Here is a 13,141-nt window from a genome sequence, read left to right as displayed (position 1 = left end):
CTAAAGGCAGAAAACGCAGAATAAACTCATCAGGTCGGCAGCATTTGTGGAGAGAAACAAAGATTAGATTTAGGTGCCAAGGGTGACATGGTGGCGCAGTGGTTAGCACTGCTGCTTCTTAGCACTAGAGGCCCAGGTTTGATTCCTGTGCTTGGGTCACTGCCTGTGTGGAGTTTGCATACTCTCTCTGTGTCTGTGTGGGCTTGCTCTGGTTTCCTCCCACATTCTGAAAGACATGTTGGTTAGTTGCATTGACCTGAGCAGGTGCCAGACTGTGGCGACTCGGGGAATTTCACGATAACTTCATTGTGGTGTTAATGCAAGCCTTACTTGTGACTAAGAAATAAACCTTAACATTTCGGATCTAAATGACCCTTGCTGAGCAGTCCTGTGGGAGGGATCCGAAATGTTGGCTGAAACGTTCTGTCCTCGCCTGCGGCTGGGATTTTCCGGTGCCGCTGAAAGTGAGCAGAGTTTTGGCTGGGACGTCAAATTTTCTGTTCTCACTCGCAATGGGCCCCGCCATGGACAAGGTCGGAGAATCCTGCTTGTCAACGCTGCTTCTCTGCTGCCAGACCTGCTGAATTATTATCTGATGTGGCTCAGCGGTTCCACTCTGGCAAGGCGGTCTCTGCCTCAGATGAAGACAGCGGGCTGAGAAGGTGGAGAATTTTCTGGCCTCTGTTTTCTCTAGACCCTGTTCTTGGCCGTGTTTTCGGTCCTTTCTCGCCTCGTCCAATGGTCAACAAGGTAAACAACAAGATTAGGAGCACCTCACAAGCTGCAGGTGAAATACCCAATGAAGCACTTGACAACTACATCCCTGTTCACATTTGATTGCCTCAGACAGAAGGGAAATGGAGCAGAGAAATGTAAAGTCGCCAAAGGCCATGACCGCAGTGTTGTAGGTAATTGCTTTTCACTTGTGTTATTTAATTCACTGCCACTTCTCTTCCAGGTAAGCCGGCCTTGAAGGAGTCCTGTTCTCCTCCTCATTGTGATCTCAGATTGTCTCTTTTACCTGTCCACTATGTTATCTCTTTCCCGCCTGCCTGTTTTTTGCAGTCCCCACTGTCGCGAACACATCTCCTTGCACAGCATCCGTCTCCAGTTCCTGCTCATTCCACGCAAACTCACATCCCAACCTTTGTGTTGCCTATTTAGCCACAATCACTGATGCCCAATGCTTCTCAAACCGTTCCTCTCACAGCTTCAGGCAGGCCAACCGTAGTTTGATCACATCAACATTGCTAGCTATCAGGTACTGAACTCCATTTGTTGCGTGCACAGTGTTGGCATGAGGGGGTATAGCTCAGTGGTAGAGCATTTGACTGCAGATCAAGAGGTCCCTAGTTCAAATCTGGGTGCCCCCTGTGACTATTTTTTTCTAAGTGCTTTGAGTTGGGAGTCTTGTTGTATGATAACCTCCCCTGGAATTATAGCATTATTATTCAGTAATTAGTTATGGCTGTGGCGAATTGCGGTATAAATGACATTCACAGTACTTAAGATAGTCGTGCTGATCCAGCTGGGGGCAATGGTTATTTATTTTGATGGCTATGACAAGTGTTTTTTCTAATTCACTCAAGGAATGTGAATTTTGCTGGCTAGGCCAGCGTTTATTGCCCATCCCTAAATGCCTTTGAGAATGTGGTGGTGAGCTGTTTCCTTGAACCGCCGCAGTCCATGTGGTGTACAGGCACTCACACAGATGGAGTTCCAGGATTTTGACCCAGCGACAGTGAGGGAACGGCGATATATTTCCAAGTCAGGATGGTGAGTGGCTCGGATAGGAAATTCCAGGTGGTGGTTTTCCCAGGTACCTGCTCTACTTATCCTTCCCGATGACATTGGTCATGAGTTTGGATGTGAGTGTGTGCATATACACATTACTGAGGTTGGGTGCACCCCTAGGGGTATAGCTTAGTCGGGGAGTACGTGACCGCAGATTATAAGGTCCTGGGCTCAATCCATGTGCCCACTTAGTGTGAGAGTTTAGGCTATTCCTCTTGTGGCACATGTTGATTGGTTTGACTTCACACATGTTAAGGGCATGAGCTCCCCCTACAGTATTTGCTTGTATTGACTGTAGGTATTTATAGAGTGCATCAGAGCATTTGATTGCAGATGGAGATATCTCTGGTTGAAGCTCAAGTGATGTGGAGATGCCGGCGTTGGACTGGGGTAAGCACAGTAAGAAGTCTCACAATACCAGGTTAGAGTCCGACAGGTTTATTTGGTAGCACAAGCCACACGTTTTCAGAGCATTGCCCCTTCATCAGGTGAGTGGGAGTTGTGTTCATGACAAGGGCATATATAGACACAAACTCAATTTACAAGATAATGGTTGGAATGAAGACGTAATCAAGTCTTAAAGGTACAGACAATGTGAGTGGAATTCCAACCATTCCAACCATTATCTTGTAAAATGAGTTTGTATCTATATATGCCCTGTTGGTGAACACAACTCCCACTCACCTGATGAAGGGACAATGCTCTGAAAGCTTGTGGCTTGTGCTACCAAATAAACCTGTTGGACTTTAACCTGGTGTTGTGAGACTTCTTACTGAAGCTCAAGTGCCATTAGAAGGATGTCTGCAATTTAGCATGAGGAGGAGGGGGGGGATGTTGAAGTTTGATGTGAAAAGATTCCACGCTGGGTTGTGCTTTGCATCTCTACAAATCAGCATTGCTGTCGCCAATCCTGCAACATTTTTCTAACTTGCATTTATTTAACTTCCAGTAAAACCAAAGCAGGTTTTTTGTCAGCTAAGTCCTTTCAGCATATTGTACCTGCCGCACAGTCTGTTTTAACCCTTACACGGTGGACAAAGAATTGCGGGTAGACTTCTTGTTAGTACAACAATATTTGTTTAAACACACAATCAATATTCACCCACCCAACCAACAATAGGTTATCTTACAGAAATACTAAAGTTCAAGTCCAATACTAGATCTTGACTTAACTTTGCGTGACTGGCAAGTTCCCAAGCAGATATTGGCCTTTATCTGTGCGCTGGTCTCTGTAGTCCTCTGCGGAGTCTGGGTCCCTTGGTCTGGTCTGACCCTCTGGCTCTGGTCTTCCTTCCCTCTTGGGTGTGGTGGCTCTCCTCGTGCTGGTCGTTGCTGGCGATGGTCACCGGTGTTGTAGCCCGTTCATGGGGTCAGAGAGAGAGATTCTTGGTTGCGCAGCACCCTTTATACCCCGTTGGGATTCGCAGCCCTTTTGGCCATTGCCAATCAATCGATCCGGACTTGATCACCCTGATCGACAAAGTCTAATCGGGTGCTGCCACACCAATCTCTGGGTGTGTCCCCAACGGCCATGTCTGTAGGTGCTGGGGGCACGTAGGGTTCACACCTCCCTCCCAAATAAGGGGTTACAGCGCCCCTATGTCTGATAAACAACCCAGTTTGACCAGAAAGTCCTTTTTGTCCTGGAGATGACCCATATCCTGTGTATTCACCCGTCAGGGTTGCAGCCTGTTTATCTCTGTCTTTTAGGCTGCAGCCTGTCATTTTAGTTCTTGCCCAATTGTCCCAGAGTGCTTTACAAATCGCCATTTTAGATGGCCCGTTTGGCCACAAACATTAACAACAGGCTTAGCCTAAGTTACCTTGTGTGTGATGTATGTGCGTTGTGTGTGTGTTGTGTGTGTGTGTTGTGTGTGTGTATATGTTGTGTGTGTGTTGTGTGTGCATTGTGTGTGTGTTGTGTGTGCGTTGTGTGTGTTGTGTGTGTGTGCTGTGTATGCGTTGTGTGTGTGTTGTGTGTGCGTTGTGTGTGGGTTGTGTGTGTGTGTGTGTGTTGTGTGTACAGCGCGTGTGTGTGTCCATGTGCGTTTTGTGCGTGTGTTGTGTGTGTACATGTTGTGTGAGTGTTGTGTCTGTGTGGCAGCTCAGCCTGGAACATAGGGATGTAGCTCAGTGGTGAGCGTTTGACTGCAGATCAAGAGATTTCTGTTCTAAATCCAGGTGCCGACTCTCCCTCCTTCAACGGTCCCTGTAGGAAGTCACATGCATGGCATAGTTTTAAGCAGCTAATTGTCTGGAATGCATTCCCCAAAACGATAAAGCAGATTCAATTGTAACTTTCAAAGACAGAATTGGGGAAGAACTCAAAGGGGGAAAATTTGCAGGGATTTGAGGAAAGAACTAGGGAGGGGGACTAATTGGAGAGGCCTTTGAAACAGTCAGCGCAGGTAACATTGGTGTGATCCTCTATATAGAAGCCTTTGTATCTATCCAGGCTTGTAGGTTGTTTTGACCTCGGAATTGCAAGAGGATAAATTAATGACTCACTCTAAGTGCTCAATAAGGTTAATATACTTAATGAGCTCTGAAGATCAGTTGGGACTTGAAATGTCAGTCAGAATTCTCCGGCTGTTCACGTCCCACCACCGCGGCAAGTGAGGATGGAGAATTTGACGCTGAGCCCAATTTCTGTTCACTGCAGCGGGTCTGGAGAATCCCGCAGAATGGCCGGAGAATCGCGGCCATTGACTCTGTTTCTCGCCCAGAGATTCTGGTTTTGGGGCGGCACAGTGAATAGAGTGGACGTGGAGAGGGTGTTTCCACTAGTAGGAAAAACTAGAACCAGAGGGCACAACCTCAGGCCAAAGGGACGATCCTCTAAAACAGAGATGAGGAGGAATTTCTTCAGCCAGAGAGTGGTGAATCTGTGGAAGTCTTTGCCGCAGGAGACTGTGGAGGCCAGGTCATTGAGTGTCTTTCAGACAGAGATAGATAGGTTCTTGATTGATAAAGGGATCAGGGGTTATGGGGAAAAGGCAGGAGAATGGGGATGAGACAAAAATCAGCCATGATTGAATGGTGGAGCAGACCCGATGGGCCGAGTGGCTTAATGCTGCTCCTATGTCTTATGGTCTTATGGCTAGCACTGCTGCCTCACAGGGCCAGGGACCCGAGCTTGATTCCCGGCTTGGGTCACTGTCTGTGTGGAGTTTGCACATTCTCCCCGTGTCCGCATGGGTTTAACTCTGGGTGCTCTGGTTTCCTCCCACAGTCCAAAGATGTGCAGGTTAGGTTGATTGGCCATGCTAAATTTCCCCTTAGTGTCAGGGAGATTAACGGGGTAAATACATGGGGTTGCAAGGATAGGGCCTGGATGGGATTGTGGTTGGTGCAGACACGATGGGCCGAATGGCCTCCTCCTACACTGTAGGTATTCTCGGGATTCTATGCTGCCAGACCTGCTGAGCTTTTCCAGCACTTCTTATTTTTGCTTCAGGTTTCCAGCAAGGGCGGGATTTTGCTTTTATTTGCTAAATAAGGTTTGTTTATTCTAACAGACAATTAAATTTAAACAGCAACGCGGTTCCCTTACTGCTCCTACTCAACTGGGATTTCCTTCGGAAAATCCATACTTCTGTTTCTTTGAGTGCAGTTTGGAATTTTTCAAGTTGCTGGCTGGAATTCTCTGCCCGGTCACCACTTCCCGCCCGCCCGCCCGCCCTGCTACTGCCGCCAGCGAGAACGGAGAATTTGGCGCTCTGCCAAACCTCCATGCGCTGCAGCGGGACTGGAGAGTCTCAGCTGCGGGTTGAGGTCGGAGAATTCCGACCCACTTTCTTTGCCTTTTCTGCAGCTGAGGTCCCTCCCAGTAAGTTTCCATTCTGCCCAAAGCTGCAAAGCGGCGTTCCTTCAATCTTTCGATTCAAGTCAGCCTTGTTGGCAATCTTCCAGATATGAAACTCCAAATTATTTCAAACATCAGTGTCTCGTTCTGAATGAGTGGCCTTGCTGCATTCTATTAGCGCAGTCTGGAAATGCCTCACACAGTTCAGCAACTTTGTAGAAGAAAAGCAAACCAGCTCTGTATTTCACTCAGCACGTGCCTGGTGAAATATCAAAGGGAAAATTACATCCATTCACTTACTTTCCTTACATTTTTCTCCCGCTCTTCGATAAGCACATGTCATTTAACTCTGTTTCTCTGATTATCATCAATTAACAGTGGGTGTTTTTAAAAATTCATTCCTGGGACATGGGCGTCGCTGGCCCGGCCAGCATTTATTGCCCATCCCTAGTTGCCCTTGGCGGGCAGTTGAGAGTCAACCACATTTGCTGTGGCTCTGGAGTCACATGTAGGCCAGACCAGGTAAGGACGGCAGATTTCCTTCCCTAAAGGGCATTCGTGATCCAGATGGGATTTTAGACCTTAAGACATAGGAGCAAAATTATGCCACTTAACCCATCGAGTCTGCTCTGCCATTCAATCATGGCTGATATTTTTTCAACAATTAACAATGGTTTCATGGCCATCAGTAGATTCTTAATTCCACATATTTTTTATTGAATTCAAAGTCCACCAGGATTCGACCCCAGGTCTCCAGAACATTAGCTGCGTTTGTGCCATAATAGTCTAGCGTTAATACAAATAAGCCATCGCCTGCCTCATTTTTTAGTGTTTGAATGTAGGTTCAGAGCTTGATTTGATTTATTATTGTCACGAGTATTGGTATATGGTATTGATAAATATTGTTTCTTGTGCGCTATACAGACAAAACATACCATTCATAGAGTAAATAGGGGAGAAGGAAAGGAGAGGGTGCAGAATGTAGAGTGTTATAGTCATAGCTAGGGTGTAGAGGAAGATCAGCTTCATATATGGTAGATCCATTCAGAAGTCTGACAGCAGCAGGGAAGAAGCTGTTCTTGAGTCGGTTGGTACGTGACCTCAGACTTTTGTATCCTTTCCCGACGGAAGAAGGTGGAAGAGAGAATGTCCAGGGTGCGTGGGGTCCTTGATTATACTGGCTGCTTTGCCGATGCAGTGTTGTTTAAATGTCATTTCACTGCTGCTGTGGTGAAGTTGTTAATTTATTCTCTCTGTTGCACCACTGAATGAAATTTAATTCAACTGGTGAGGATGTGTCCCGCAATCTGGAGAGCAAGTGAGAGTCCAGCTCCCCCTCCTTTGGGGAAAGCCTGTGCTATTCAATGCCAATCACCATTGAGAACTGCCGGCCAATCAGAGACTGGCAGCTGTCCAATGTAGGCATGCCCAGTGGAAGTGGTGGTCCCTGGTGGCAGTGAACCCAAAGGCCCAAGATCAGTGAAGGACCTTGGCCACAGGTGAGTGGAGGTTGGGATGGGGTCATGAGTGTGAAAGTGGGAATGGGCTTGTCACCAAGGACAGGTTTTCAGTGTTTCCCCACCCCTTCTTGATACCAGGTCCCTCAATCAGCCCCTTCCTTCCTGGAAGCCTGCAAGCAGGAAGGAAGAAATACCCTCTTGTTAGGGTGTAGCTCAGTGGTAGAGAAATTGACTGCAGATCAAGAGACCCCTGGTTCAAATACAGGTGTCCCCTATCATTTGGGGCAGCACGGTGGCACAGTGGTTAGCTCTGCTGCCTCACAGTGCCAGGGACCCAGGTTTGATTCCTGGCTTGGGTCACCGTCTGTGTGGAGTCTGCATGTTTTCCCCGTGTCAGTGTGGGGTTTCCTCTGAGCGCTCTGGCTTTCTCCCAAAGTAAGAAGTTTAACAACACCAGGTTAAAGTCCAACAGGTTTATTTGGTAGCAAAAGCCACACAAGCTGTTGGACTTTAACCTGGTGTTGTTAAACTTCTTACTGTGTTTACCCCAGTCCAACGCCGGCATCTCCACACCATGACTACCATTTCTCCCAAAGTCCAGAGATGTGTGGGTTAGGTGCATGGGCCGTGCTAAATTGCCTCTTAGTGTGTAGGTTAGAGGGATGAGCGGGGTAAATATGTGGGGTTACAAGGATGGGGACCTGGGTGGGATTGTGGTCGGTGCAGACACGATGGGCCAAATGGCCTCTTTCTGCACTGTAGGGATTCTGTGATTCAAACCCAACAGGGCTTTGTCTTTGGGCTTACCTCCACCGGGCTAGTCTCCCATCTGCTGCTGGTTGAATATCAGTGATGGCAGGTTGAGGACCTTAAGGGACATTAGTTGCCACTTAAGAGCCTCAGATGAAGGCAGCGCTGCCCCCCACTTCCAAAACTTACCTTGGTGGAGGCCATGAAATTGTTTGATGAGTTGAGTTGCACAAGCTGCAACTGAACGTGTTAATTTGACACTTACAGTTGCTAAGCTCAATAGCGCCACCTGCAGCCTCTACCCACTGCTTGCAGGATGCTGATTTATTACATTGATTCCATATTCTGTTCCCTTGTATACATGGCATTGATAACACAATGCTGCAAAACTGAATAATGAACTTGGTGCTCCAGACTCGAAGCATTGGCTCTATTCTCTCTCCACAGATGCTGTCAGACCTGCTGAGATTTTCCAGCATTTTTCTGTTTTTGTTTCAGATGCCAGCATCCGCAGTATTTTGCCGTTATGTTAGTGAACTTGATGTTTCTTGTTTTTGATTGCAACAAGGTGCATAAGGTCAGAGCATCTTGCTTTGTAGAGCCCACAGAAACTTATAAAATTCGAACAGGGTTAGATAGATTTTCAAAAAGAATGTTCCCGATGGTGGGGGAGTCCAGAATTCGGGGTCATAGTTTGAGGATAAGGGGCAAACCTTTTAGGACTGAGGTGAGGAGAAATTTCTTCACCCAGAGGGTGGTGAATGTGTGAAATTTACTGGCACAGAAAGTAATTGAGACCAAAACGTTGCGTGATTTCAAGATGAAATTAGATATAGCTCTTGGGGCTAAAAGGGTCAAGGGATATGGGGGGGGGGGGGGGGGGGGGGGGAAGTGGGGATCAGGATATTGAATTTGATGATTAACCCTGATCAAAATGAATGGCGTGCAAGCTTGAAGGGCCGAATGGCCTACTCCTGTTTCCAATTTCTATGTTTGTATGTTTCAGAGGTATTGATGGCTGATATTCAGATGCCTCAAATTCAGGTGGTCAGAATGCTTCCTCATCTTAGGGTGCATTCCAGATCATAACAAGTTATTTCTTTTAATCTTTCACAGGGTGTGTCCCTCTCTGGAAAAGTCAGCATTTATAGCGCATTCTTGAGTGCCGTCGAATAGCTGCACATGCTAGCTGGTAAGGTAAGCATGTTTATTATACAGCTCTGAACAGGAGGTGCTTAAGGATGCGTAGGGTGTTTTGAACCAAAGACCTCTTGCTCTTTGTTTAAACACTTGACCACAGGGCTGTACCACCCCACATTTTCAGGCTGATTAACCTGTTTTTAGACATCAGTGACGCAATAGGCCAAATGATTTTCTTCTCTGCCGCACAATTTCTAACGTTTCTAACTTTTTATGTGGGAGAAATGTGTATGCTCTCAGCAACTGTAACATGCCAAATCCACACCTTCAGATGGAGCTTGGATAACAGAAGTGGCACTTAATGAGATTCACGAAGCAATATGTGTGACAGGAAGGATAGGAAGCCACGAAAACACAGAAGGAGGAAACAGTTCAGACCAGTGTTCTTATTTCCCCGTTTTGCTGTTTTTTCCTTTCTGGGAAGGGAGTGGGGCGGGGTGGCTCTGTTAATTAATTAATTATTAGCACAACGGAGAGGGATGACCTAAGTTCAGGAAACCAGGACGCAGAAGGGGTTTGGGTAGAGATAGAAACAGTAAAGGGAATAAGTCACTTCAAGGATAAAAACAGAAAATGATGGTTAAACTTAGCAGGTCTGGCAGCATCAGTGGAGAGAGAAACAGAATTAACATTTTGGGCCTGTATGATTCTTCTTCAGAACCCAGCCATTTGTGGGAATAGTGTGCAGACCCTCTACAATGTGGAGGAATAAGGTCTAGGATATATGGGATAAATACAAGAAATTAATTTAATGATTACTTTTTAGTGAAACCTACAGCAAGTAACAGCAAGCAAGCAACAGCAAGCAAGCAAGAGCAAAACTGACCAAGCACAAACATGGTCAACTGTCTTCACATCAATGTGACATTGCTGATAAAGATTACAAACACCTAAAAGTGACTATCCAGAGGATATATAGAAACATAGAAACTAGAAGCAGAAGGAGGCCATTCGGCCCTTAGAGCCTGCTCTGCCATTCAGTGTGATCATGGCTTTTATAAGTTTCTATGAGAACTTCTCTCACTCTTCTAAACTCCAATGAATACAATCCGAACTGACTTAGTCTCTCCTGATATGACAGACCTGCCATCCCAGGAATCAGCCTGGTAAATCTTTGCTGTACTCCCTCGATAGCAAGGGCATCCTTCCTCAGATAAGGACACCAAAACTGCACACAATACTCCAGGTGTGGCCTCACCAACACCCGATGCAATTGCAGTAAAACATCTCTATTCCTATACTCAAATCCTCTCGCTACGAAGGCCAACATACCATTTGCCTTTTTACGATAACGACCTGCACTAAAGTACAATGCTAGTTCAGATCAATAAAACCACAATTTGATGAGGGAAAAGTCGGCATCAAGATTAATTATTGTACTGGGTGCAATACGTTGGCCAAGCAGATCGATCAACATGACTGCGACCCAATCCTAATTTTCCGAGAATAAATTCAAATAAAAATTTCTTAGAAATTGAATGGCCAATCTAATTGCAATAGGAATGTTTCATCATCTAATTTGGGAAAATGATTTGTGGTGATCCATCACAGAGCAAATGGCCATCTTCCATGCCACCTTTTCATTATACATCAGAAATTCATTATAAATATACCGAAATGATTTGAATTGTTCGATGTGTTGGAGGGGAGTTTTGGTAGTGGTCACCGCCACATCGGATCAAAGGATAGATTAAAGTAAATAGAAATAAAAAAGTTTTGTGTGGAAAAAAAATCAGGTGGTCAGAATGCTTCCTCATCTTAGGGTGCATTCCAGATCATAACAAGTTATTTCTTTTAATCTTTCACAGGGTGTGTCCCTCTCTGGAAAAGTCAGCATTTATAGCGCATTCTTGAGTGCCGTCGAATAGCTGCACATGCTAGCTGGTAAGGTAAGCATGTTTATTATACAGCTCTGAACAGGAGGTGCTTAAGGATGCGTAGGGTGTTTTGAACCAAAGACCTCTTGCTCTTTGTTTAAACACTTGACCACAGGGCTGTACCACCCCACATTTTCAGGCTGATTAACCTGTTTTTAGACATCAGTGACGCAATAGGCCAAATGATTTTCTTCTCTGCCGCACAATTTCTAACGTTTCTAACTTTTTATGTGGGAGAAATGTGTATGCTCTCAGCAACTGTAACATGCCAAATCCACACCTTCAGATGGAGCTTGGATAACAGAAGTGGCACTTAATGAGATTCACGAAGCAATATGTGTGACAGGAAGGATAGGAAGCCACGAAAACACAGAAGGAGGAAACAGTTCAGACCAGTGTTCTTATTTCCCCGTTTTGCTGTTTTTTCCTTTCTGGGAAGGGAGTGGGGCGGGGTGGCTCTGTTAATTAATTAATTATTAGCACAACGGAGAGGGATGACCTAAGTTCAGGAAACCAGGACGCAGAAGGGGTTTGGGTAGAGATAGAAACAGTAAAGGGAATAAGTCACTTCAAGGATAAAAACAGAAAATGATGGTTAAACTTAGCAGGTCTGGCAGCATCAGTGGAGAGAGAAACAGAATTAACATTTTGGGCCTGTATGATTCTTCTTCAGAACCCAGCCATTTGTGGGAATAGTGTGCAGACCCTCTACAATGTGGAGGAATAAGGTCTAGGATATATGGGATAAATACAAGAAATTAATTTAATGATTACTTTTTAGTGAAACCTACAGCAAGTAACAGCAAGCAAGCAACAGCAAGCAAGCAAGAGCAAAACTGACCAAGCACAAACATGGTCAACTGTCTTCACATCAATGTGACATTGCTGATAAAGATTACAAACACCTAAAAGTGACTATCCAGAGGATATATAGAAACATAGAAACTAGAAGCAGAAGGAGGCCATTCGGCCCTTAGAGCCTGCTCTGCCATTCAGTGTGATCATGGCTTTTATAAGTTTCTATGAGAACTTCTCTCACTCTTCTAAACTCCAATGAATACAATCCGAACTGACTTAGTCTCTCCTGATATGACAGACCTGCCATCCCAGGAATCAGCCTGGTAAATCTTTGCTGTACTCCCTCGATAGCAAGGGCATCCTTCCTCAGATAAGGACACCAAAACTGCACACAATACTCCAGGTGTGGCCTCACCAACACCCGATGCAATTGCAGTAAAACATCTCTATTCCTATACTCAAATCCTCTCGCTACGAAGGCCAACATACCATTTGCCTTTTTACGATAACGACCTGCACTAAAGTACAATGCTAGTTCAGATCAATAAAACCACAATTTGATGAGGGAAAAGTCGGCATCAAGATTAATTATTGTACTGGGTGCAATACGTTGGCCAAGCAGATCGATCAACATGACTGCGACCCAATCCTAATTTTCCGAGAATAAATTCAAATAAAAATTTCTTAGAAATTGAATGGCCAATCTAATTGCAATAGGAATGTTTCATCATCTAATTTGGGAAAATGATTTGTGGTGATCCATCACAGAGCAAATGGCCATCTTCCATGCCACCTTTTCATTATACATCAGAAATTCATTATAAATATACCGAAATGATTTGAATTGTTCGATGTGTTGGAGGGGAGTTTTGGTAGTGGTCACCGCCACATCGGATCAAAGGATAGATTAAAGTAAATAGAAATAAAAAAGTTTTGTGTGGAAAAAAAATCAGGAAAAGGAGAAGAAAAGAACGTAAGACATAGAAATGTGAAAGTTTGTACTTGAACTCCAGATAGAATTTAAATCATTTGGACCGTTGTGTCCCTGGTGGCTAAAAACTAATTAATCCGCCTAAAAATGTGGAATGGTACACGTGCATGCTTAGTGCTTTGGGCCATAGCTCAGTGATAGAGCCTTTGACTGCACATTATGGAGGTCCCTGGTTCAAATCCAGGTGCCCACTTTTTCTTCTTGCCATTACATTCTACTTTACGCTATGATTCCACAAATATTGGTCAATTCACATTGGACAGCTAGTTTGTCTTTGATCCTGTTTGAATTCTGTACAGTAGTGCGCTGATGTGGTGGAACATTAGGCAGCAGATCAACAACTCCAGGTGCCCATTTTGCTTAAGTGTCATTTCAAATCAGTAAGGAAGGTGAATGATATGTTGGCCTTCAGCGCAAAGGCAGCCTGTATTGGATAACTCCCAGAGTGAAACACATGATAAATGAA

At 45.1% G+C, this 13,141-nt stretch overlaps 1 non-coding gene across 1 annotated transcript; it reads left to right on the top strand.

The window, feature by feature from the left end:
• Nucleotides 1-1,301: 1,301 nt before the first annotated feature.
• On the top strand, nt 1,302-1,373 carry trnac-gca (transfer RNA cysteine (anticodon GCA)). The gene has a single exon. It is a non-coding gene; the product is annotated as a tRNA-Cys (tRNA).
• The last annotated feature ends 11,768 nt before the right edge of the window (nt 1,374-13,141 follow it).

This window comes from Mustelus asterias, chromosome 11 (assembly GCF_964213995.1).
Source record: "Mustelus asterias chromosome 11, sMusAst1.hap1.1, whole genome shotgun sequence".
Taxonomy (NCBI): Eukaryota; Metazoa; Chordata; class Chondrichthyes; order Carcharhiniformes; family Triakidae; genus Mustelus; species Mustelus asterias.
This window is presented reverse-complemented; position numbering and strand designations above follow the sequence as displayed.